Genomic DNA, 26,667 nt, shown 5'->3' with positions numbered 1-26,667 from the left:
AAATGGTGACTTAAGTCGATGATCTTGACCTTCATGAACTGCAGTGACCATTTTAGCTGACTCGGTCCACACTTGCTTGTTCCTATTCCTCCTGTTGGTCCTCTTCCTTGGTTCGTGTCGGGATTGCTCTAGAATTTGTGTAGTCTTGTTCTTGAAGAAAAATGTCTCCTTCTTCCCTTTGATATAGAAACTGATCTTGGCAGCACTAGCGTAGATGACAGCTCCCGAAGTGTTTAAGAATGGCCTCCCTAAGATGATGGGTGCCCTCTCATCATTACCGGTCTCTATCACCACGAAGTCTGCTGGGGCGTATAAGGTACCAACTCGGACATAGAGGTTCTTTAATATTCCTTTTGGGAAACTTATCGTCCGATCTGCAAACTGCAAACACATGGTTGTTTCTAATAAAAGATATGTAAAGAATTTTTCATAGAGTACCCTGGGCATAATGTTGACACTAGAGCCAAAGTCGCAGAGTGCTTCTGGGAAGTCCACCATAATGCCGATGGAGATCAGGATGATGGGGCGTCCTGGATCGCCTGTCTTGACCGGCAGAAGGTCAGTAGTAACTTTAGTGACGGGGTTACTCCAGTAGTTACCTGCATCAAACATGTCTACAAGATTTGCTGATTCTAATCCTTCTGGTTGTGATGGTATACCGGGGTTAGTAGCAGGAACAGCAGCAGCTTTTTGATTTAACTGAGATTCAATCATTTTATTAAAGCTAATTTGATTCTTGATGGCAGTAGAGAAATTATCCATTCTATTATTTATATTTTCTAGCATTTTATCATTAAATGCCAATTTCTTAGATAGGTTATCCATTAGCTTTCCTTGATTAGACACTAACTTTCTCAGAGGTGAAAAATTATTAGTATTATTGTAAGAATTGTTACCTTGATAATTACCTGAGTAGTTAGGCCTCTGTTGATTCCAATCTTGATTTTGTTGAGGACGGTTGTAGTAGTAGTTGTTGTTATTGTTGATGTAGTTCACATCCTTAAGCCTCTCAGGGTAGTGATTGCCTGAGTGTCTAGTATCTCCACACTCCTCACAAGTCATGTGAGAGTCGTAGATGTGCATAACTTCTTTCTTATCTCTAGCTCTATCATCGAGCTTCTTCATGACCAGGTCTAGCTTTGCAGACAACATGTCTACCTCCTTGAGCTGATGCATACCTCCACCTCTCTTGCGTGTCTAGGTCCTTTCTTCATTCCAGCCTTGGTTGGACGTCATCTTCTCCACAAGAGCTGTGGCTTGTGATATGGTGAGTGAAAGGAATGCTCCTCCAGCTACAGCATCCATGGTCTCTCGAGCACTGTGGCCGAGCCCATGATAAAACGTCTGCATTAGTAGCCAACTATCCATTCAATGATGGGGGACATTCTAGGATGTAGTCTTGGAAGCGCTCCCATGCTTCTAGAACGGATTCAACATGTTGTTGCTGAAAACTTATAATCTTCCCACGGAGAGCATTGGTCTTGCCCATGGGAAAGAACTTAGCCAGAAAGTTCGTGGAGCAGAGTGCCCACGTAGTATTCTTCTCCTTTGTAGCGTAGAACCACTACTTCGCTCTCCCTAATAGTGAGAATGGGAAGAGGCGAAGTAGTATAGCATCTCTGGGACTCCTGATATGGTGAATGTGCTGCAAATCTCCAGGAAGTGTTGGAGATGAGCACTAGCATCTTCATGTGCCTTCCCACAGAACTGGTTGGATTGCACCATGTTGATAACTCTAGGCTTGAGCTCAAAGTTGCCATCGATCTCTACAGCAGGTCCAGTACGGATGTTGTCCGTAGTGGGAGCTGAGAACTCACGGATCGATTTGTTCGCCATGGCTTCGAACTCAGAAGATAAGTTTCGGTGATCTTCTAGATTGGATGAAGCTTCTTGCTGAAGTGTTGATGATCTCTTCTTGAGCTGGGCTCTTGTTTTTCTGAATAACGCTTCAGGATTGTCAACAAAATTTCCTAGAAGATGTCTTATATTCATACATTACCCTGCATAAGATAAAATAGAGAAATATTAGTGTAAAACTGTATGAGAGAATTGATAAGCTCAATCATATTAGTTATGCGAATGATGACTCAAAATTATATATTCATTCTCGATTAGTAATCAACCTTCCCCGGCAACGGCGCCAAAAATGCTTGTTGGGTATTCTTAACGTCATCACCAAAAATAGACTTAGTTTTCTAATTCTGATAACGGCGCCAAAAAGGCCAAACCTATCCCTCATGCCACTGAAGCCAAGTTGTCATCCCCAGCATGACATGAGAGACGCGGTATTGAAATATGCAATTGCTCGTCTAGATAAATAACAAATGGGATCTGCAAGCGCACAAATTAATACCGTAGCATTTTAACCGGGAAGTATTCCAGGTATCGTTATTTATATTTTTACCACTGGGAAGGGATTAGTAATCATCAATGTTGATTATAGAATGGAATATAAGATTGAGTATCTATCATTGCATGTATAATTGAGTACATTTATCTAACTCTTTCATTCAGTGATAAGTGTCACATAAAGGACATATAAAGTAATGAATAGTGACAAAGATAATTAATCTGATCAGCATAACTTAGCCACATAATAAATATGATAAGCACCTCAATTAGATATTCTAGCAAGTCATTAGCATGGAATTAGAACGAACTACAAGAATATTTCCTAACTTATTCTTAACTATACAGTCTAGCATATCATAATTTAGTGCTATTATACTTAGCAATCATTGTGAGACAGGACTACGCCCATGCATAGTGATATTAGCAAGGAATATGAGAAACATCGTAATCACTCCCCTGTAATAATGTTGCTCTGCCAGCCCAATACACAAGAGGGGGACTATATAAGAATCAATGGAGCTGTCACTACCACGAACTACCCCACGATCTGGCATATAGGGTACTATCGCAGATAAATACGGTATAAGCACAACGCCTACACAATATCTATCATTTACCCATGGATCCGATGGATAAATGCTATACGATCCTAAACATGTATATAATTCCAATCTAACTAAGCCAAGTATATAACTATGATAAACTAAGAACAATATAATTGCGAATATAAACAAGTAGAGCAAAGTCATAATCAATATATTGAAGTAGAACAAAGTCATATTCATAATATTGAAGAACAAAGATGAACAATTGAAGAACAATAGAGAATTACCAAGAATCCTCTTGACAGATCCGGAAACCAATCGAAGATTGACTCCTTCTAGTTCTAATCCTATGTAGCTATGCTAATCTAGATGTCTAATTGTTGTGGTGGCTCTAGGGCTTGATCAGAGGCTTCTTCTCCCTTGATGAATAATGAATTAGGGTTGAGAGGTCCCCTCCTCCAGGGGCCAGGGGGTCTGGTTTTATAGTCCTTCCAAGTGAATATGGGCCGTTGGATCAAACTGACATTGATTGAACGGTTATCCTTGATCCTTTAGGTCGGTGGAGCTTGATCCCGAAAGAGAGTCCTGATTGGACTCTAGGAGGGGGCGGGCGCCCTGGTCCCTAGGGTGGGCGCCTTGGGCCAGGCCCTGTTCTGCCTCCGCTTCATTCCCGTGGCTTCTGGAGTCTTCTAGATGTAAGATAATTGCGCGGTACGTTAATATCTCTATGTAATCCCGATGTGTGGGCCTTTCTTCCATATTTCCTGATAACCCCCTGTAGAAATAGACAAACACCAAAACTCGTGGTAAGTCTGGATATTGATTTCATTTGGATCCTTTTATTTGTTTAGTTGTTAATTAAATTTGATACTTAAGGACCATCAACAGTAGTCATATACTAGCTAAGTTAGTCTTAAGTGCTTGGGTTGTTTTCTCTGTCGGTAACCCGGTGCTTGGACTAGGTCATATACTTAGTTTGAGTAGTAGGAGTTAGCATAAGCGTGGTGCTTAGTCTAAAGCCTATCCTTGAATACCACCGTATCAAATGTGTTCGCGGGTGGCGGCGATGCGTGACAAGCCTCTGCTTCCCATTAGGTTCTATTCACGTCGGGTACGGTTTGTAGGCGCCCATAAGAAACAAGTCCGCTTGGATAGGAGTTTCATCCTCCTATTGCAATCGACTTCCAGCAAACAAGCAGTTAAGTTTAGCGACGTTAGTGTGTGTCCGCTACTAGACTAGATTGGTTCATAGAAGTGAAGATAGAGTCGTAGGAGTCTTTTCTCACTCGTTGTCCTCCCACCTAGCTACACTACACTAGTTATCTTAGAGTTATCCAGAACCACATCAACCTTCCTATACGTTTTCGTTACCTCACTACCTTAGTTAATCCTAGCTGAGATAGGAATTCCCTTCCTTGCTATCTCTTCTAGCACACTTTCCCTTGGACGAACTATAAATTACGACACCGCGGATACTCACCACGGTCGAAGTGCTACATCGGTATCTATGCGCTTGCAGAGTTACCCCTAGTATATCTTATGTCATTGCTAGAGTTTAGCGTTGCCTAGCATTTCTGGAGCCATTGCTCAGGGTAGCCTGACACCCTATCCAAGTAATAGCTCAGGCTTGAATTTAAGCAGTGTTGGTTAGGCGCCACCATTTCTAGATACTTGTCACTTCTTACTCTAGCCGGTGTGCGATAAGATTTTGCATCAAGCATTTCTGGCACCGTTGCCGGGGAAAGCATAGCCTAGAAATTTGTAGCATGAACGAATCCGGTAAAACATCATCAACATAGGATCAACTAGTTGTAGGCAATTACCCCTGCCTGTGTTTCCTTTCATTGTGAAACCAGGTAGTGTATGAGTGATTTCTAGTTCAAAGCAACCACATTAGCCGATTCAGAGAGATCTCGAAGGAATTCTAGACTTCGTCTAGTCCACCATTAGAGATCCAGCTCACACTTGAACTCACTCAAGGAAGGAAGCTTAGCACCAAGAATCAGGACGTCGATGGTTAACCAACCCATCGCCGACTTCTCATCTCCCTCTGTGACCCATATCTCATTGGGTCCGCAAGCGGAGATTAGAGATATCGACTTTCAGATCCAGCCATCGCTAACCCATATGGTGCAAGCTAGTACATTTTGTGGGAAACCACATGAGGAAGCAAACACACACCTTCAGAACTTTCTAGAAGTGTGTAGCACCATCGCTATCAAGGGAGTCACAGCGGGAGCCATCCACCGTTGCTTATTCCCATTCTCTCTGCTTGGGAAAGCAAAGCAATGGTTCTATGCTCTCCTTGCTGATGTTGACACATGGAGCGATTGTGCTACAGCATTCCTCAACAAGTTCTTCCCAATGAGCAAAACATCAGCTCTGCGGGCAAGAATTTCTAGCTTGTGTCAAAAGGCAGAAGAGACGATTCCCGAAGCATGGGAACGTCTCTAGGAGTACATTCGGGAATGCCCTCATCATGGAATCAAGGAATGGCTCCTGATCCAAGGTTTCTACCATGGGCTAACACCAGACACCCGTAGTCTCCTTTATGCTGCTGCAAGAGGATCATTCACATCCCTCAATGTCGCACAAGCAAAGAAGCTCATTGAGAACATTGTGACAAATCAAGAGTGGAATAATGAACATCCTAAACCTAAGAAGAGAGGTGGTCACACCATTGAGGAGGTGAGCGCCATCTCTCAAAAGATGGAACTCTTGATGAAGAAAATAGAACAAATATCCAACTTCAAGAAAGATCGAGAGGCCATCCAAAAATACATCTCAGCACGTGCCATTGAAGCAATCCAAAGGTGCGAGGTGTAGGAAGAAACTTCAAAGGTTGTCTCCGCATTCGACAATGGGCAACCACAACAAAGCAGACCGACTCCACGCTTCCAAGGCTAAGGTAATTTTCAAAAATCTAGCTGGCCTACGCTTAGAGATCTTGTTGTTGATCAAGCTAAAATTAAAGGCATAAATAAAAGGTTGTTAGCTAATGACAAGACTCTTGAATTATTAACTTCTAAAATGGACTCTCTAGCTTCTACTATTAAGGATCAATAGAACTTCAACAAGATCTTGGAGTCACGGATGACTCAAATTGCTGCTTCTGTTAATTCTTGTTATTCCTCAAATGCGGTGACCACGAGAGGGGGTAAGACCACTCGTGATCCACCATAACCTAACATGACAAGGAAACTGGCAAGAAAGGACAAGCAGGATGAAGAGGATAAGGTAGAAGAAGAAGACCTTCCATCAACAGAAGAAAGTACCAAGTACAATGGGAAAGTGGCACCACATGAGTTTTACAATACAAACCTACTGATGCCATTCCCTAGGACGAGGACTCAAAAGACCGATGAACAAATTGGAAAATTTGTTGAGGTAATTCGACAATTATATGTCAATATCTTGTTACTTGATGCAATGCAGGTTCCACCTACGCCAACTACCTGAGTGACATCCTCAACAACAAGAAGTTGCTGCCTAAAACCGAGGTAAATAAACTAACTAAAGAATGCAGCGAAGTCATCTTGAATAAATTACTAGAGAAGAAGGACCATGGGTTCCCCACCATTGATTGCTCCATCAGGACACAACATTTTGAGCATGCACTGCGCGACTTGGGAGCCAGTGTCAGCGTCAATATCATGAATCATTCATGCATCCCTTATGCACTACTTAAATTCTTGTAATTCTGAAACTTGTACCTAATTATCTTCTCCTATAAGTAATCTTTCCTTACCCAGTTGTGGTCTTTCCCTACAGATGGCAGCCGCACACGCAAGTGAAACCTTTCTGGACATGTTTGGCACTCCTACTTTGTTGTGGAGGGTGCTAAGTTCAGTGGGATATGAGAAACCACCCCAGTATACTTGGAGAGAGGCTGAGCATGCAGGATCTTTACCTTGGGTAGATGTCCAAATTACAGTTCCTCCTTGTCCAAATAACCCACAGTGGTTAGGATGGATAGTGGAGTCTGATGGCCAAACTCCTTGGGAGGCTGCCCAAGTAGCAGCCCTAGAAGTGTTGTTGGAAATATGCTAGGACTTTGGTGATGAGCTAGTTAATGGCCCAGCTGAATCTTTACCTAGAGTGAGTGTGACTGACACCTTTGTATCCCAGATAGGAGCTGAGCCCCTAGAGATGAGAGAAACCATACTAGGATACAGCTCTAGCCCCACCATGAGTGCCATGCTGGCGGTACTCAAGCTGTACTATGTACGCCAAGACACCTATGTAGAAGCTATGCTAGCGCTTCAGCAAGCCCAAGCTAGACAGCGCAAACTGCGCAAGCGCGTGTGCAAGCACCGCAAAGCCTTTAGTGATGCACAAGCTGAAATTCAAAACTATCATACTGCATTGTAAGCCCGCCGCAACCAAGTTGAAAATGCAATTAGAGAGTGCAATGAGGCACAAGCACGCATGATACAAATGACAAGAGATCGAGATGATGCTATGCGCTTGGCTGAAAATAGAGAAGCTGCTAGAGTTAGAGCCTTGTTCCAAGCTGAGGTTAGAGAGCAAGAGCTGATTCATAGGATTGCTGAGCTACAGTTAGATGTCCATCGCCTAAACAATGTCATAAATCCTATTCCACACACTGACCCTGTTAATCATGAAGAGCACCCTAGTGAGCAAGATCAGGATGATGGCATAGTCTCTAATGAAGAATCTGAGGAAGATCTGTAGTTTAGCAATGGTTTCCGTATTTATGTACCAGTTTCTATCTCTTTATGTAATGGACATGTAATCTGAATTTCCAGTTGGGACTATGTATTCGGCCCTGATGCCCTTCTTGTAAGACTTAATCTGTGACAATGACCTTGTGTAACCATATGCACTTGTATGTGATGCTTCATGTTTATGTTGAGCTTAAATAATTTCCAGCGATGTCTTTAATCCTTGTGAAATCATGTGGTTGTGAATGATCGCAAGTCTAACCAATATCATGAGTGATGTTCACTTGTTGTAATGGATTATTGTGCCCTGTATTATGTGGATTTATTTCAGTAAATTCCGTATGGCATCAATTGAAATTCATTGGCAATTATTCTTGTCATCCTAAACTATCGCTTGGTATACCTTGTGCAGATGGCGCGTAATACTCGTTCTGGCCACAATGAGGTGCCGCCACCACCACCTCCTCCCCCGCCTATGCCTGCTGAGCTCCTGGCAACTCTTGTTGAGGGCTAGCGGATGCTAAATGAAGCTATGCAAATGATGGCACAACAGAACCGGGGTGGTCGCCATGCCCGCCAAGGTGGTGAAGCGAATCAGTATAGTAATTTCAAGAATTTCTAGGACACCAAGCCACCAGATTTCAAGGAGGCCTCTGAACCTCTAGAAGCCGATGAATGGCTCAACACTCTTGAGCAGAAGTTCTGCTTGCTGAGGGTGACTGATGAGCTGAAGACGGAGTATGCAGCACACCAATTGGAAGGCAAAGCAGGTGTTTGGTGGAGCCATTATAGGGCCAGCTTGCCTGCCAATGCTGTTGTAACCTGGGACCAGTTCAAAACTGCTTTCAGGGACACTTATATTCTGCAGGGCTTCATGACCATCAAGCACACCGAGTTCATGAACTTAACTCAGGGCACCAAAAGTTTGACTGAGTACCTTCATGCTTTCAATAATTTGTCTCGCTATGCTACTGAGTTTGTTGACACTAATGCTAAGAAGCTTGCTAGTTTCAAGAGAGGACTTGGGCCTAAGCTGTCCAGGAATATGGCTGGTAACAAGAGTACCACCTTCAATGAGTTTGTGAGTGATGTTGTGACCTAGGAGAACTCCAATGCTATTTAAGCTGCATCCAAGAACCGCAAGAGGGCCTATAAAGCAATTGCTTCATAGTCCAAGGCTCTAGAGACAAGTAAGCCGGTCTATCGCCCACCCAATGCAGTGACAAGGTACATGCCGCTGCAGAAAAAGTCAAATGTGAAGATAGGAGTTTGCAAGTCCTTCACAGTTGCTCTTCCCAGAGGTGGCACCGGTCAACGGAGCTCCAAAACTCCCCCTGATAACCGTCCCTGCTTTAACTACAAACAGGTTGGTCATTGGGCAAGGGATTGCCCTAATCCTAAGAAGATTTCTGCAGCTGGGGTTAATACTTGTACCAGCCGAGTGCACTATACCATCGTTGAAGAAATCCCCGCAGGTGAAGTGGTTACTGCTGGTATGTTTCTTGTCAACCAACATCCCGCAGTTGTCTTGTTTGATTTAGGAGCCTCGCATTCATTTATGAGTCAAGCATTCGCATCTAAGCATGGGTAACATGTAGTTGATCTTGACTAGGGCAAATTTTGCATAAGTGCTGCTGGTAATCAAATCTATACAAATCAGCTAGTGAGGGATGTGCATATCGCTATTGAAGGGCGTAGTTATTCAGCAAATCTGGTAATCTTGCCGGGCTTGGGAATAGATGTTATTCTGGGAATGAATTGGATCAGTGACCATGGGGTGTTAATAGATACCTCGACCAGGTTAGTCATGTTGAGGGAACCTGATAGTAGAGAAGCCTTCTTAGTCCAACTTCCCAAAAATGACAACATCCATCATGCTGCCAATGCTATCAGACCACTCACTGTGGCGGAGATTCCTGTAGTGTGTGAGTTTCCGGATGTCTTTCCAGAGGATCTGCCCGGGTTGCCTCCGGACAGAGCCATAGAGTTTAAAATTGATCTAATTCCAGGTACCGCACCTATCTCTAGAAGGCCATATCGAATGCTACCCAACGAGTTGGTAGAATTGAAGAAGCAATTGCAAGAACTCCTAGAGAAATGTCTTATTAGCCTAGTTCTCCATGGGGTTGTCTAGCTCTCTTTGTCAAGAAGAAGGACAAGTCTCTACGTATGTGTGTAGACTATCGTCCGCTAAATGCCATGACTATCAAGAACAAGTATCCCCTGCCTCGCATTGATATTCTATTTGACCAATTAGCCAAGGCTAAGGTATTCTTGAAGATTGATCTGAGATCCAGGTATCATCAAATCAAGATCTGACCTGAAGACATTCCTAAAATGGCTTTCTCTACCACGTATGGGTTGTATGAGTATCTAGTCATGTCCTTTGTTCTGACTAATGCCCCTGCTCATTTCATGTACCTGATGAATTCGGTGTTCATGCCTGAACTGGATAAGTTTGTGGTGGTGTTCATCGATGATATATTGGTGTATTCTGAGAATGCCCAAGACCATGAGAAGCACCTTTGGATTGTACTCACTAGATTGCGAGAACACCAGCTCTATGCCAAGTTCAGCAAGTGTGAGTTTTGGCTGAAGAAAGTGCCTTTTCTAGGCCATATTTTATCCGAAGACGGTATTTCAGTTGACCCGTCAAAGGTGCAGGAGGTTCTAGACTGGAAGGCCCCGACTTCAGTGCATGAGGTTTGGAGTTTTCTTGGTCTAGCAGGATATTATCATCGCTTTATTCCAGACTTCTCCAAGATAGCTAAGCCTATGACCAAGCTGCTGCAAAAAGATGTGAAATTTGTGTGGTCTCAGGGGTGTGAGGTCGCTTTCACTGCTTTACGACATTTGCTGACCACTGCTCCAGTTTTGGCACATCCTCACATTGAAAAGCCATTTGATGTCTTTTGTGATGCATCCGGCACCGGTTTGGGTTGTGTACTTATGCAAGAAGGCCTTGTCATTGCCTATGCCTCTCGGTAGCTGAGGAAGCATGAAGTCAACTACCCAACTCATGATCTAGAGTTAGCAGCCGTTGTGCATGCATTGAAACTCTAGAGGAATTATCTATTGGGTAATCTGTGTCACATTTATACTGACCACAAGAGCCTCAAATATATCTTCACTCAGCCCAAGCTAAACATGAGACAACAAAGATGGTTTGAGGTTATCAAGGATTATAATCTTGAAGTGCACTATCATCCAGGCAATGCCAATGTTGTAGCAGATGCCCTTAGCCGAAAGCAACATGTTGGACCTCTCCTAGAGGAAGATTTCAATTTATTGCACCCTGTGGTCCTGTACAATATTGTAGTCAGTTGTTCCTTAGGGAGTCAAATTATAGAACTCCAAAAGACTGACCCTAGTATCTTCCACATCAAAAGAAAAATGCAAGAGCAAGACACCAAGCATTTCAGGGTAGATGAGAAGGGTGTACTATGGTTTGATGATCGTCTTATAGTACCCAAAGACCGTGACCTATGCAACAAAATCTTAGATGAAGCTCACTCCTCTAAGTTGTCCATTCATCCTGGTAGTAGCAAAATGTATCAAGACTTGAAACCTCGTTTCTGGTGGACCAAGATGAAGAAGGAAATAGAAGCTTATTTTGCTAGGTGTGATACCTGCTGCAGGGTAAAGGCAATTCACCTTAAGCCTGTAGGATTGTTGCAACCTTTATCGGTTTCGGGTTGGAAGTGGGAAGAAATCAGCATGGATTTCATTGTTGGGCTTCCCCTACTCAAAAAGGTTACAATTCCGTATGGGTGATTGTTGATCGCTTGACCAAGTTAGCTCATTTCGTTCCGGTACGATCTACATACCGACCATCCGACTATGGTGAGTTGTACTTCTCTCAGATGTTAAATTACACGGGGTGCCTCGCACTATTATTTTTGATAGAGGTCCTCAGTTCACTACACGCTTCTGGGAACATTTACATTCACTCCTTGGTACAAAGTTGGTTCGCAGTTCAGCCTACCATCCTCAAACCTCCGGTCAGACTGAGCATGTGAATCAAATCTTAGAGGATATGTTGAGGGCATGTGTCATCTCTTCCAAGGGTGCATGGGAGAAGTGGCTGTAACAGAACCGCCCAAATTATAAGAGATTAAGCCTAATAGTGACAATTTTGACAGTCGAACCATCACGCTTAAGCCCATATAATCCCGGTAATCTGTGAAATCTCGAAGGATTTCAAACCACAACTCATACATACAGCCAAGATCGTAATAAGTTCAACTATCACCATTCACAGTTACATTCAGTTCACAACATTCATCGCATACATCAGAGTCACTTAAAGTTATTACAAACCAAGTTCACGAGTAGCGGAAGCTTCATAGTTTTAAAATAACACACACACTTAGTCTGATACAGTGCCATAGTTTGATCATTCTCACAAAAGCAGAAGAGGAGGTAGAGTGACCATCGCCCTTGGTCTAGTCATCACCCATCGCTGGGTACAAGCACTGAATGCAATAACCATAGTACATCTGCCCATCTGCAAAACAACATGGGAATGGAACCCTGAGTACGAGAATGTACTCAGCTAAACTTACCCGTCATAAACCAAAATAAAAGACTCTTCAAGGATCATGAAGGCTGTATAGTGGGGTAGCTGAAAACCTTTTCATAAATGTGTTGCCCAACTAGAATTATAATCTGATACCCATCTTTCTTTTAATTAGCTGAAGTTAAGTATCATCATTACCTATCATCTAGGTTTGCACCTGTACTATTGCAAACAAGTGTTGTGATATGATAATTTCTCATCATAGCATTCACAATTCATTACTTATCACAACCCAAATGTTTAATAGTCCTTACTACGAGGACAGGGCTCATGTCAAGTGCTCACTATACAGGAGCGATGGGGATTCGAATCAATTTCTGACCAGCTGGCGAGTTATTCCCCACACAAACCACACTCACTGATCAAGTGAGCTACAGATCACCATATTACACTATCTAGGACCCAATCGCAGGTTCGGTAGGCACCGCCAGTACCCGGGGACTGTTCCGGTGACCGAGGTATCCAAGGTATACCAAGGTTGCGCGCCGTGTCCTCGTCGTTCTCCTCAACCATCACCAATACAACGCATGGCGGCTCGACTCCCGGCCCAGATAGTGTTCAGGCTTCGCGGTCGGAACGACTTGTCCTTCCAGCTAAGTGTGGGGCATGCGTTCAACAAGACAAGACGGCCGTCAACGAACGGTCCTTAATCGACGCAGGCAGGGGCACTACGGTCAACACCACCATAAGACCCTGCCCGGTCTCAAATTCATTCCCACACTTGGTTACCATTCATCATAGCATTGACAGCTAACTTTCAGGGATCCACCTATATCTCGCAGGTGACAGGAAATCACCCGACTTCTACCGTACAAAGCAAGCTAAGCATAGACTCTGAGCCTATCTACATAGGACAAGGTACGTAAACAGGTGGTGATATCAAGGAGTAAATATGCATCAACGGTATCAAGCAACTCCTATCACTTAAATGCAGCATAGTAAACAATCATAATATATCAATTAAGTTAGCGAGAATAGGGAGACTTAGAATGCTACGGGGCTTGCCTTTCTCAAACGTGCTAGGCCTGTGGTCCGGGCACTCTTGCAGCTCTCCTTCCGGCTCTGGTCCTCTAGGAAGTTCCTGCTCCTGGGTCTCCTCCTGCTTCTCGAGTCCCACCTCATTCTCCTGTGAGCCTGTATGATGCAGGTTTGCTCATGAGTGGAGTGCGAGATGCCCGGGGTGCAATGCTTATGCAAGTGAATACCAGATGATCATGACATGGTGTGGGTGACACAAGAGATTATTTCTACAAGGTAGTCAACATCTTCCAAAGATATGCAACTAAATTAAGCATCTAGTGCATTCTCTTCTACAAGTTGTTCTCATGGTTATCCAGCAAGCTCACATGATGCTTCAAAGATACACCATCACCCTTTATTCCATTTATCTCATGTATAACAAGGTATAATTTATTTAATTATTATTAGACCTACAAACATTACAGTAGGTCACTGAACAATTATGACGTCTACCACAAATTTTTCATAATATTTGGACAATTAGTTTGGCCTACAAAAATCACAAGATTACTCAACATAATTAAGTATAATTACCCTACTGGTGACAAAGTGTCAAACAACAGATTTCATATTTTTATAAATTACTTACTAACATAAGAAACATCCACAAAAATTTCCAGATTAATTGCATGATCCAATTATTTATTAAAAATCACAAACCACTGCCATGCAGGCATTTCAATCATTATAAATTAATTTATACATCAAATAATATGTGACATATTTTTCCCAGAGACTAAACGTCCATGCAAAGCTAACAAAATAAGATTCACATTTTTCTGAGTTATATTTTAATTACCATGCATTTTCTAATTATCAGCAAAAACATGGATTAAATATATTTGTACAGAAAAGTTGTCCAAACATGACATGCAATCACACCAAACTGTAGATCTAGATTTATAGAACACACCAAAATTTATTTCATCATTTTTGGAGCTGTAGAACTCAAGTTATGAAATAAACAAGATTTAAAAGATTTCTGAAAACCTTTATTTAATAAAACCGAGGGGAAACGCTAGATCCACCCAGATCCACACCCGCAGAGACGCTGACAGGTGGGACCCAGGGGTCGTGGCCCCACTAGTCAGCCACGCCGTACTCCGGCCGCCTTCGACCGCTCGGCTCTTGCCGACGGCGAGGTCTCCGGTGGCGCGGCCGTTACCTACGGCTTCGTCTCGGCGAGACGAACACGTTGCACTAACTCGCATCGACGGAGGCTCGGTGGCGCTGCTCAAAGGCGTCCGGCCGTCTCGGGCCGATAGAGCACGAACGGAGGGGCGCATAGGGTTCGCGGTGGTGCGGCGACCAAAACGTGCTAACTGCCGAAGAGAAAGAGGGTCGGGAAGGGAAGATCCATGCGGACCGAGAGCTCACCGGAGCTCCGGCCATGGCGCAGTGGCGGAATCTCACCCAATACCTTGACGCGGACGGCCGAGAGTGAGCGCACAGGGTAGAGCTCGTCGAGGCGGAGCTGAGGGCGTGTTTAATTGGACGCGGGTGGTCGGAGTGGTGAGCTTAGCTGCGCCGTCAGTGGCGCACGGCAGAGCACCGCCGCGGCTGCTGCTGCGCGCGAGTGGGGAAGAAGAGGGAGTGGGGAGGGGGACAGAGTGGAGGCGTCTGGGGGCGTGGGGAGGCATCCCGACCAGGTTATGCCGGTCGGTCGGGCGGCCGCGGCCACGTCACCGGCGTACGGCCGCCACGAGGCTGGCACTGGGTGGAGCGAGGCGGGCGCGTCCGCGCACGGGAGAGGGGGAGCTAGGCCGCGCGGCTGAGCGGGCCGAACGGGAGGCGGGTCGGCCCAGCAGCGCCTGCCAACCTTCTCCTTTTTTTGAATTTCTTTTCTCAATTATTTTGCCAAACTCATTTTGACTAATTTAAAATCTTTTTCAGGTTTGGCCCCTAAAACAACAGTTCTCACAGTTAAAAAGTCCGACAACTTTGGTTTAAGCTGAAATTCCAAATTCCAAATAGAATTTGAAATACAACTCAAAACTAGTTATATGTTTTTAAATAAATTCCTTTTGGGGTTTTTTTATAAAATCCATTTCTCAATTCTATAGCTCCAAAAAATTCACAAAATTATTCTTAATTCTCCTAAAACATATTCCAACTTATTTTGGTCATTACAAGCAATTTTAAGCAAACATACAAATTTTATCAAATTGAATTCAATTAAATTTATCACATAAAATCACAATTCAAAAACTACCATGCTTATGTGATGCTATGCTCATGCTATGCTTGATGAGGATGCTTAAAAGTGAGTTTATGAGACAAAGTGCATGCTTAACACCTAGGGTGTTACAGCCTTCCCCCCTTAGGGAAATCTCGTCCTGAGATTTTGGGTTACTAACCATTTCTTATGAAATTTTGGTTAAAGTGTCTTTAGATAATCCTCTGTTTCCCATGTGGTATCTCTATCATCGTGATGACTCCACACCACCTTGTATGTTTTGACAACTCTATTTCTAGTTACCCGCTCCTTGGTATCCATGATACACACTGGTTGCTCCTTATATTCCAAATCTGCCTTTAGCTTGATTCCTTGAGGTTCAACCCTCTGCTCGGGTACCTTCAAACACTTTCACAACTATGATACATGAAAAAGTGGAAAGATCGAGCTCAACTCTTTAGGTAACTGAATCTTGTAGGCCACAGTGCCTTTTCGTTCTATTATCTGATACGGTCCCACGTATCGAGGTGCAAGCTTGCTTCGAACTCGGAAGCGCTGAACCTTCTTCATTGGGGTAACCTTGAGATAAAGATAGTCACCCACATTAAACTCGAGCGGCCTTCTTCTCTTGTCGGCATAGCTTTTCAGTCATGATTGTGTGGCTCTCATATGTTGTTATATGATTTGTACCTTTTTTCCGCGTCGTTTACGAAGTCGATACCGTAGTATCTCCTTTCACCAGGTTCAACCCATTTTAACGGAGTCCTACACTTCCGACCATACAGAGCTTCGAACAGAGCCATCTTGATACTCTCTTGGTAGCTATTGTTGTAAGAGAATTCAGCCAAAGGTAACCATGATTCCCAAGATCCTTTCGAGGATAACACACAAGCTCTCAGCATATCTTCGAGCACTTGATTGAGTCTTTCCGTTTGACTTGAGGTTTGAGGGTGATACGCTGTGCTCCTTACCAGACTACTCCCCAAACTCTTATGCATTCGCTCCCAAAAGTGAGCGGTGAACGGCGGACCTCTATCTAAGATGATGGTCTTGGGAATACCATGCAGCTTAACAATTTCAGCCAGATACAAATCAGCATACTCAGGAGGTCTGTAACCAGTCTTAACTTGGATGAAATGAGCCGACTTGTTCAATCGATCTATGATTACCCAAATCGAGTCATTTCCTTGTCGCGTAGTCGGCAGACCCGTGATGAAGTCCATGCTGACCTCTTCCCCCTTCCATTCTAGAACTGACAACGGTTGCAACAACCCGGCGGGTTTCATGTGTATAACCTTGACTCTGCAACACGTATCACATCGGGCCACATATGCTGCTATCTCTTTCTTCATTTTGGTCCACCAAAAGTGAGACTTCACATCTTGATACATCTTACTACTCCCAAGATGTATAGAAAGCTTTGAGAGATGTGCTTCATCCATGATTCGATTCTTTAGCTCTCGATTCTTCGGAACTACCAACCGATGCTGAAACCACCACACACCCTTCTCGTCTACTCGAAGTTGAGTCTTTGGATCATCTTTGATCTTTTCTTTGATATGAGAAATGCCCTTGTCTGCTTTCTGACCTTGGATGACTTGACTCTCAAGTGAACAACTGAGCTGTATGTGACATAAAACTTCAGGATGCATGAGATTGAAACCATCTTCAAACAAAGGCTGGACCACTTGGTAATGTGGCTTATGACTCAAGGCATGTGCTACCACGTTAGCCTTGCCTGGGTGGTAGTGGACCTCGAGATCATAGTCCTTGATCAACTCTAACCATCTTTGCTGCCACATATTTAGCTCAGATTGAGTGAAGATGTACTTCAGGCTTTTATGATCCGTATACATATGACATTTATTCCCAAGCAGATAATGCCTCCAGATCTTCAGAGCGTGCACAACCACTGCTAGTTCAAGGTCGTGAGTCTGATAGTTGACTTCATGCTTTCTCAACTGTCGTGAAGCATAAGCTATAACTCTGCCTTCTTGCATCAACACACATCCTAACCCACTCTTCGATGCGTCACAGAACACATCAAAAGGCTTCTCGATATTTGGTTGTGCTAGAACAAGAGTTGTGGTCAGTAGCTTTCGCAAGGTGCGGAAGGCTACTTCACACCCCTCTGTCCAAGCGAACTTATGATCCTTTTGTAGCAAAATGGTCATCGGCTTAGCTATCTTGGACAAGTCAGGAATGAAATGACGATAATACCCAGCTAGACCAAGAAAGCTTCGAACCTTCGAGACAGAAGTTGGTGCCTTCCAGTCCATAACTTCCTGTACCTTTGATGGATCCACAGCGATCCCTTCTTCGGTCAGAACGTGCCCTAGAAAAGGAACTTTCTTCAGCCAGAACTCACACTTGCTGAACTTTGCATACAACTGATGTTCTCACAATCGTGTCAGCACGATTATCAGATGCTCGTCATGATCTTGCATATTCTCTGAATAGACCAGGATGTCGTCGATGAACACCACAACAAACTTGTCTAACTCTGGCATAAAGACGGAGTTCATCAGATACATAAAGTATGCAGGAGCATTCATCAACCTAAAGGACATGACAAGATACTCATACAACCCATATCTGGTAGAAAAAGCAGTCTTTGGTATATCTTTTGGACAGATCTTAATTTGGTGATATCCGGACCTTAAATCTATCTTGGAGAATACTTTTGCCTTGGACAACTGATCAAACAGGATATCAATCCGTGACAAGGAATACTTATTCTTAATCGTTACCGCATTGAGTGGACGATAGTCCACGCACATGCACAACGATTGATCCTTCTTTTTCACAAACAACGCCGGACAACCCCATTCCAACAAACTTGGTTGGATGAAACCTTTATCCAGCAACTCCTTTAGTTGAGTCTTCAATTCAGCGAGCTTGTTGGGTGGCATTCGGTACGTCCTCCTAGAGATAGGTGTTGTACCTGGTATCAACTATATAGCAAACTCTACTTCCCTATACGGGGGAAGTCCTGGCAATTCTACTGGAAAAACATCAGGAAACTCACAGACCATAGGGATTTTGGGCAAAGGAACCACTTGCGTAGCACAAGAGATGCTAGCAAAGTCAAACCGGTGAGGCAGGGGGACTTGAAAAGAACCACTGCCCTGAGGCTCCGTGAGAGATAGCACCCTTTTCCCAGCATCTATAACAGCATCCCACTCCTTCATCCAGTTCATGCCCATGATAACATCCAAAACTAACCCAGGCATGATCACCAAGTTTACTCGAAACACACGGTTACTTATATCCAGGGTTGCCCCTCGGACCACTCTATTTGTCAGCACATCTACCCCTGCTGAGCTAATGCGATAGCCATACCCTAGAACTATAACTACTTGGTCATGCTTTTGTGCAAATGCTTGGCTCATGGATGAATGCGATGATCCAGAATCAAACAAAACAACTGCGAGATGGTGGTTGACAGGGAACATACCAGCTGTTACCAGTTCTCCTTCCGAGATCTCCTCTATCGAGGTATGGTGCACACGGGCTGGGTAGGTTGTCTGCTACTTCTTGGCGTAGGGACATTCTTTAGCAAAGTGCCCCATCTTGTGGCAGTTGTAGCATGGCCCCTTGGTCATGGTGTTGGCAGCAGGTGCTGCAGCTTGATTTGCCCTTGGCTTTGCGGGAGCCACTGCTACCTTGTACGGATTTTGCTGCGTTGGATGCCCGGTGTTCCTCTTCTGCGGCGGTCAGAACCTAGCACCTGGGGCAGTAGGACAATACTATTGACGTCCTACCACTAGTGCCCTGGACTGAGACGATCCGGCTTCAAAAGCCCTCTTGCATGACTTGGATGCATATAGTTGTTGTTATTGTTCTCATGAGTCAGACAGTCGCTGATGTTGGCACTGAAGGTAGCCCGGGTCCCTGTACCCATAGTCTTCAACATCTCCGGGCCTAAGCGTCTCTAAACTTGCAATCTTCTTGGCCTCTGTGATCACGAACTCGAGAGCGTAACGAGCAAGATTATTGAAAGCGTGCAGATACTCTTTCACCGACTTAGTCCCCTGAGACAGCTTCATGAATTCTCCAACCTTCATTTCCACCACACCTAGAGGAATATAATTTCCCCGAAAGGCGGTGGAGAAGTGGTTCCAGGTGATTGGGGTCCCCTTTGGATAGGTGGTGCGATGATGGGACCACCATATCCCAGCAGGCCCCTGCAACTGATGCGCTGCATACTCTGCCTTGAGCTCTTCAGTCATTCGAAGGAGACGGAACTTCTGCTTCATGGTGTTAGTCCATTCATCTGCCTCAAGCAGTTCTATGGCCTCCTTAAAGACCGGTGGTTTGGTATCCATGAAATCTTTGAAAGAGCTGTATTGATTTACTTCACGGCCGCCTTGGTTATCCCCATGGTGGGTGTTGTCGGCGATATTACGCAAGGCTTCTTCCATGTTGCGCTGCATCTGCTCCATGTTGCGTTGGCTCCCCAGAAACTGTGCAAAAAACACGTCCACAGTGTATGGAGGGGGCAGTGGTGGTGGTGGTTTTGGTGCTCTATCCTCATTTCTGCAAGCCCCACCTCCGGAGGAACCTTCTCCAACACCGGGGTTGTTGTTACCCCCGCCACGCGTTTGCACCATATGCATGCGTCAACGATAAGTAGTCGTTAGGAGTTGTGATCAACCGGTAGATATATGCAAAATTGTGCCACACTGAATTTACTGATGAGAGATAAATCCATACAATAAACAGAGGCACAACAATTCATCATCCACACACAACATCGTTAACTGATTACTTAACATTTAGCCAACAGGGTTCGCATACATCCAAAATTGCCAGCATACATACACTGGACTTTCAGCATCAACACAGCTCAACACATAAAGTCTTACACATCCAAGATCCAATAGATTACAACACATGTCACGCAACAACAACAGTAAAAGAAGAAAGACTAGCTCTAGAGCCCTAGCATCTACTCGCTATGGTCATTGTCCATGCCGGAACCTTCCTCGTCCTCATCTCCACTAGCGGTTGCCTCTATTGACGGTCCTTAAGTACTAAAATTAATAATCAAATAAACATGAAAAAGGATCAATATGAAACAAACATCTAGAATTAGGGTTTTATCTGACAGAATTCCACGAGTTTTGGTGTTTATCTATTTCTGCAGGGGTTTATCAGAAAATATGGAGAGGAGGCCCACATATCATGTTTACAACGAGATAATTACGTGCCGCGCAATTTTCCTCAATCTAGAAGGATCCAGAAGCCACAGGAACGAACGGGAAGCGATACGGGCTCGGGGGCAGGGCGCCCGCCCACCCCCCTTGGGCGCCCGACCAGGTCAGGAGTTGGATCGGGACTCTCTCTCGGGACAACGCTCCACCGACCTAAAGGATCAATCTAAACCATACAATCTATGTCGGTTTGATCCAATGGCTCACGTTCACTTGAGAGGACTATAAAACCAAGGCCAAACCCCCCCTGGAGCAGGAGAGGAGAAATCATTATTCAGAGGGAGCCATCAAAGTTAGGGTTTAGAGCTTCTCTCCCACAGAGAATTAGAATTAGCTACTCCCTAATCCTTCAAGTTTAGAGGTTTGATTAGATAGCAATTAGAGAAGTAGAGCACTACGCTCTGGATTCGGATCTTCGGTAATAAAGATTGGTATTATTCATATCTTTCTCTAATTATATTGTTCTAATTGCATTATGTCTCTAATTATTATGTTCTTAGTTTGCTCTAGTTCTATATTTGATATAGTTCTAATTGATAATGAGTTTATGTATAAGTTTGCAAAGCGCTTAGCTCTTGATGCGAGGGAGTTAGGTGATAGATCACATGTGAGCGTGGTGCTTAGATGTTATTTATCTGCAAATGTATCCTATTGGCCGAGTCGTGTGGTAGTTCACGATAGTGACAGCTTCGTTGATTCTTATATAGTCCACCCTCCGTTGATAGGACAGGTAGAACCGGTATTGTGGAGTAAGTCATGCGATGTTCTAATTTACTTTATCAATGTTCCTTATACATGAATGAAGAGTCTTTCATGCTATATATGATCTTGTAGATAACTAGAGTAGATTATGACTTAGTAGTTAGTAGATAACTTAGAATCCATTCTCTAGCTAATCCGACATCACCTACATATATGAGGAGTAGTCTATTTTCTAATCGCTGTGTTATCTACCCATGAACTTATACTTTATTATCATTATCTTTATGGTTTACCCCCTGCTAAAGTATGTGACTGTGTGACGAGTTTCTTATTAGTAATCATGTTCTTGCAAGTGTATCTCTAGTCTTTGCCTTGATAGATTTTGCCCCCCTTGATTTAATTCCATCTTCTTGAGATCCCTTGAGCAAAATTATAAATAACGATACCTGGAATACTTATCCTGGTGAAATGCTACAATGAGGTGTTTTATCTGTGCACTTGCGGATAGAATAGATTATTTTCTAGAGAGCCTTTACATTTATAAATACCTTTGTACACTCTGGCGCCATGCTAGGGATGACAACCTAGTATCTAAGTGGTGTTAGCTAGTGTCAACAAGCATTTCTGGCGCCGTTGCCGGGGAATTATATGAATTATATGAGTCTCAGGAATAAGTCATAAAAGGGAACAAAAGGGTAATATTAAGGAAAGCCAGAAAATCAATCAAGGTTATTCATATAAAATATTAGACTAGACTATAGAGAAATAATTGCATAAAAACAGCTACTAAGTGAGAAATCATAACAAGGCACCGCTGCTTTGGCAGGTTCACCCAGTTGTTTTTCTATGTTTATATTTTTATACAGGGTATAACAGGATTGACTTTGGATACATTCAACTCTTCATCATCAGAACCAAAGCAATCTAGAGAAGAAGAAGCTAGCTACCAATTGCTGAAGCTATGGCACAAAAGACCTTGCAAGAATTCTCTGCTCCAAGTCTTGACAACATTCCAACTGGTCCAAGATTTGCAGTAGAAGAAGGAATACCCGAGTTTGAGCTCATGTCAAGCCTCATCAATTTGGTACAAGCTACACAATTCAGTGGAAAGGCACATGAAGATGCCAGTGCACACTTGCAGAATTTCTTAGAGATTGGAAGCACAATCCACATCAATGGAGTTGACAAAGACGTCATACTGCTTCGCCTTTTTCCATTCTCACTAGAAGGGAAAGCGAGGAAGTGGTTCTACACTCATCAAGATAACATCAACAACTGGACGAACTTGTCAGATGCCTTTCTATCAAAGTTTTTCCCTATAGGCAAAACAACTGCCTTAAGAGGAAATATTGTCAGTTTCCAACAGCAGAAGACAGAAGCCATTTCAGAAGCATGGGAGTGTTTTCAAGGATACATATCAGATTGTCCTCACCATGGAATGGCCACATGGTTACTTATGCAGACCTTCTACCATGGATTAACCCAGAAGGCTCGTGAGTGCCTAGATGCATCTGCTAAAGGATCATTCTTGGAGCTTACAACTGGAAAAGCAGAGATACTTTTGGATAAGATAGCAGAAAACCAAAGCTGGTTCCAAGATAAAACTCAACAATATCATCAAACTGAAGAAATACCAGAAGAAGTAAATGCATTATCAACTAAGATGGAAAATTTGCTCCATTGGATTGACCAGAGGGCCAAGTTCAAAGAAGATCAAAGGGCCATTGAGACAGCATACAAATATCAACCAACTTCGAGTCAACCCAATAGCAAAGGTATGAATTTAGGAGAACATGAGGAGATAAAGAATATAACTACTAGAGGAGGCAAAGCTACCAGAGATCCACCATACCCAAAAGACAAACAAAGAACATCAGCACCAGTGCAACCAGCAGTGATGGAAGAAGAAAGCCCAGTTGAAGCAGAAGATCTGCTCCAACCACCAAGAACTGGAGAAATGAGGAAAGATTTTTATGACACCAACTATTTGCCATTTCCCAGAAGAAACAGAGGACTGCAGTCGGATGAGCAGTTTGGTAAGTTTGTAGAGGTCATTCAGAAATTATATGTCAACATACCTCTGCTCGATGCCATACAGGTACCTACATATGCAAAGTACATCAGAGATATTCTTAACAAGAAGAGACCACTGCCCACCACTGAGGTTATCAAGCTGACAGAAGAATGTAGTGCGGCCATCCTCAACAAACCACCAAAGAAGAAGGAAGATCCCGGATGCCCCACTATTGATTGCTCAATTGGAAACCAACACTTCAACAATGCACTTTGTGATCTCGGAGCAAGTGTCAGTGTGATGCCAGCATCAGTCTACAAAAGCTTGAGCATGCAACCTTAGAACCAACATCAATGTGCCTACAACTAGCGGATCAATCGGTTCGACACCCGCTGGGCATCGCCGAGAACATTCCAGTCAAGATCAGAGATTTCCTGGTGCCAGTAGACTTCGTAGTACTGGACATGAGTCCTGACTCAAAAGTGTCCATCATCCTTGGAAGGCCATTTCTGAGCACTGCCAATGCTCACATTGATGTCGGAAAAGGAGAAATCAAGTTCAACATAAACGGTCAAGAAGAACACTTCACATTCAAACCCAGACCAGAGAGAGACTCTACAGTGAAGGAAGTTCATGAAGAACCACTGGAGACACCATCTCCGGAGGAAGGTAACTCAGAAGATTAAAAGATTTGGAGGTCCAGCTTGGGGGACCTAAAAATCCCAAACCCTCACCGGGAGGTAAATCGGTATTTATCCGCATTATTAATTTTCTCATATTTAAATTCTTGCATAATTAATTCTTGCATTAGTTGTGCATTCATAGCATAATTATAATAATCAAAAAGCCCCATATAAATAATATTTGAGGTGTGTAACAACCCATATTTATTAATTATTGTGGAGGCACAAAAATATTTCCCATTATCATTTTAATTAAGTTTCAATTCTCATAAATTTTTCCTGCATTATGTTTATTTATATTGATCTTCTAGAAGCATGACCCACACTCTTTGGGTCCCACATGTCATACACTTCACCTCACATACATCCCATCACATAATTTCATCCACCAATATGTTTCCACTCACCTGACATCTTTCCACCGTCCAACCACTACCAACACAATATTATTCTGCTTGAGATCAAAGCAAGGAAGCAAGTGGAGGAGGCACACCCAGGATGGACACCAGGGGTGGGCGCCCGCCCACCTACCTTGGGCACCCGCCCTGTCCCCTGCTCAGCCTATAAAAGGCCACCTCCAGCTCCCCTTCTCTTCACACAAACACTCCAGAAAACCACACAAGTTTCAGTTTCCCGAGAAGGAGTTCTTGTAGTGAAGAGAAGAGAGTGAAGAGAAGAGAGTAGAAAGAAAGAGAAGAGTGGAAGAGAAGGTTGGAGATCTTTTGAGAGAGTGATTATCACCTAGCAAGTAGTGATCCCGTTGTCTAAACGGAAGTAAAAAGTTGTTTAGGGGGAGGCTCTACCAAAATAGAAACTTGTCTTGAACGATTAACCCCTAGACTACTGACACTTCGGACAGCTGACCACTAACATTTTATCTCACATTTTCCACTAGTTGTGTTTTTGCCAACTTTTGTTTGCAGGATGTTTAAGAAGGTGAAGAATGCAGGGAAGGCTCTCAAGAACATTGGTACAAGGAGTTCCGCCCGACACTCCTCACAGCCATCAGAGATGAGCGTTGACCCGACACCCACACAAGCTCCATCATCTTCATCAGGCCAGCAAGTCAAGGTCCTTCTCAAGATAGGAGACCTTGGACTGAAGACCCGAAGAGAGAAGGAAGTCTATCAGCAATTGAAGAACAAAGATTTCATTCACACCCCTACTATCGATCCAATCCTACTACGAGAAACAGGTATGGACACTGAATTTGACTTAATTTTTCAGATGATGGGTTGGACAAATTTTTGGAATATAACTGAGCTGGGTTCTCGTCTTCTCACCCTCGAATTTCTTTGCACCTTACAATACTATGAGGGGGGAATTGTTTTTCGGATGTTCAAACAGGAAATTATGTTATCTTGGAGAGAGCTGAGCGACCATCTTGGTTTCTCTTCAAGATGCATCCTGAACATTGACTCCGATTTACCCAACTTTGAGAGACACCAGTTTCGGAGAGAAATATCTAGAGATAATTTTTACAGTCAAGCCCGAACCAGTGACATGGAACACCCCACTCTCAGGATGTTCCACAAATGGCTTGGGTACAATCTTTTCTATCGTGACGATATTAGGAAAGTAAGAGTAGGAGATTTACAACTTTTATACGCTGCTATTAGTAAAGTACCCACTTCACCTGTTACACTATTAGTTTCTCATTGGCTTAGTATACCTAGTCTTCAGGGACCAGTAGGATGTACTTCACTTATCACTCGTCTAGCTACTAATCTTCACTTACTAGAAAACTCATCATTGGACTTCATAGAAGAATTAAGAATTTATCATGGCTATGACACATTTAGACAAGCTCGGATGTTAAAGAAAGAGGGAAATATAATGTATATGCTATATGATGATAAAGGCAAGATTCGGTTACCTAACCCGAACCTTGGCCTCTACGCTGTGCAAAACTTTTTGATTGAGATTGCAGCAACACCAGTGAACCAGAGAACTCCACAGCGAGTGGCATCTGAAAGGATAACCACTCACCGAGAACGCACTTGGTATGGAGCTGACCCTGGTCTAGAAGAAGCAGCGCACCTGCATTATTGCGATTACAACCCTCGAGTCCTTCGAGACCCATGGGCTCGTCATGCGCAACCACAAGAGCCAACAGAGGAGACATGGCTTGAGAGCCAAGATCACCAGTGGACAAACCCGCCTTTCCATACGGGCAGGTACTCCACTGATCCATATGGAGCTTCAGGATCCAGACCTCTGCCCCAATTTGATGCAGGACGATACTCCGACGCCTCCTACACCTTCACGAATGACTACTATCAAGAGGCCGGTGCTTTCTTCACTCGTACCGACAACACCCTCCTCAACATCCAGAACACGCAAGCAGAACATGGAAGACTCCTGGAAGAGCAACAAAAATGGAACCAGGACCATGCCGCTGCAGTGCAAGAGCTGAGACAAGATACAACAACAATGAACGACAACATCACAACCATGATGCGGTTTTGGAACATCGGGTAAGACCGACGACAACATCCAGCTTGGGGGAGTTCCTCCCTAAATTTATCAAGTAAGTTTCTATTTGCTCTTCTTATTTATTCTATTCTGTCTTAGTATTTAATTTATCTTAAAAGGAAAAAACTTAGAAAACCAAATAAATATTTTCTTGCTTTAATTTACTGCACTTTATAAACATGAAAACAAAATAAAAAGAGTGTGTAGATAAGTGTGCTTT

The sequence above is a fragment of the Sorghum bicolor genome, chromosome 1 (assembly GCF_000003195.3).
Source record: "Sorghum bicolor cultivar BTx623 chromosome 1, Sorghum_bicolor_NCBIv3, whole genome shotgun sequence".
Lineage (NCBI taxonomy): Eukaryota > Viridiplantae > Streptophyta > Magnoliopsida > Poales > Poaceae > Sorghum > Sorghum bicolor.
The sequence above is the reverse complement of the archived record's forward strand: the minus strand, read 5'-3'. Positions refer to the sequence as shown.